This window comes from Chaetura pelagica, unplaced genomic scaffold, assembly GCF_000747805.2.
Source record: "Chaetura pelagica isolate M959 unplaced genomic scaffold, ChaPel_1.0 scaffold3, whole genome shotgun sequence".
NCBI classification, from domain to species: Eukaryota; Metazoa; Chordata; class Aves; order Apodiformes; family Apodidae; genus Chaetura; species Chaetura pelagica.
This window is the reverse complement of record NW_009952974.1, coordinates 7466953-7468471: the sequence shown is the minus strand read 5'-3', so window position 1 is coordinate 7468471 and position 1519 is coordinate 7466953.

The following is a 1519-nucleotide window of genomic DNA, read 5'->3' as shown; positions in this document are numbered from 1 at the left end:
CAAAATCTCCGCTCCTGCCCCATGGCTCGCCAGCAAAACTGTGCCCCAGCACCCACCCCAGCTGGTGAGAGAGAGAGAGAGAGAAGAGAAATGGAGGCACTGCCAGCATGTGCCCAATAGCGATGCCATCACTTGGCACCCAGCCACCAGAAAACCTACTCTGGACCCTTGCTACCACGGTGGGAAGGAAGGGAATGGAGGAACAGCCTCATCCGCCCTGGCCTGTGGGGGCTGTGGGAGCACAGACTGTCACCCAAAGAGTGGCTGCAGGGACGTGCCAACCCTGGGGAACCCGTCTGCACCCCTGGGGAGCTTCACTGCCAGGATGCGGCGCTTTATAATTTATCTGTGTCTTCAATTTCCTGTCCCTGGCTCTCTGGTGCCCTTTTCCTGCTCGATTAAAGGGAGACTTCCACTACCTGGTATTTTCTGCCTGTGAAGTAATTATGCTTGGTAATTAAGTCACCCCTCAGTCTTCTATTTTTATAGGCTAAACAGATTGAGCTCTTAAAGCTTGTACTCCAAGGCATTTTCTCCAAACCTCTAATCATATTTCTGGCTGTTTTTCATCTCCACTCCAACTCCCAATGTCCTTGTTAAAACAAAGCAGGCCCTGCTCTGCATCCAGCCTTCCCAGGACAACCCACGGGGCTAAAGCGGGACCGGCCCTGGCTGGTGCTGCCCCTTACTCCAGAGCTCACCCATGACACTGTGGCTGTGCTGGGACACTGAGCAGGTAGTCACCAGGCCCCCCACAGCGCCTATGCAGATGGAGGGGTCATAATCCTCCGCAAAGACTGATCCAACTCCCAGCTTAAACCTAATTACAGGAGCTGTCTGCCCACTGGCACCTGGAGCCAGTTCCAGGATCCCTTTGCTCCCTTGGCACTTTTCCAGGCTCAGTTGGTTTGGGATGAGTTTATTGTCACTCATTGTCCCTGTGCCAGCACCAGTCCTTCCAAGTGCCAAGCTGAAGCAGCCAGCTCAGGACGGCTCAAAGAACTAGTGTGGTGAAGGGGCAGGGAAGAGGGTAGAGAGGCTGCAGTCATGTCTCTGCATTGCCCAGCACTGGGCTGGGCTCCACCTCAGCTGTTTCCCCACTACCGGCCTCCTCCTTCCCTCCCGCTGGGGAAGGAAACACCAGCCCGGGCAAAATCCCCCGGGGAAACCGAGCGCGGTTCCTAATCCCGGGAAAGCAGGCGTGCAGGGCTGTGGTATCCCGGAGCTGGGCCTCTGCCCGCCCTGTCTGAGCCCTCAGAGGGATGCTAAGCAGGATTGGACTTTAACCGGAGCCTGGGAGCAAGGCCCTGGCTGCCCCGGCCGGGTCGGGCGATGCCGCGCGGGGTGAGAGCAGCGCTGTGCCCAGGGGCCGGGGACGCGGCCCTGCAGGGCCGGCGGAGCAGGGGGAGGGCAGCGAGGCGCTGCTCCGTGCCCCTCCACCCGCGCCAGGCGGGAGAGGCGGGGAAGGGCCGCCCGGGTTCTTCCGTCCCCCCTGGCAGGGCCGCGGGCAGCGGTGCCG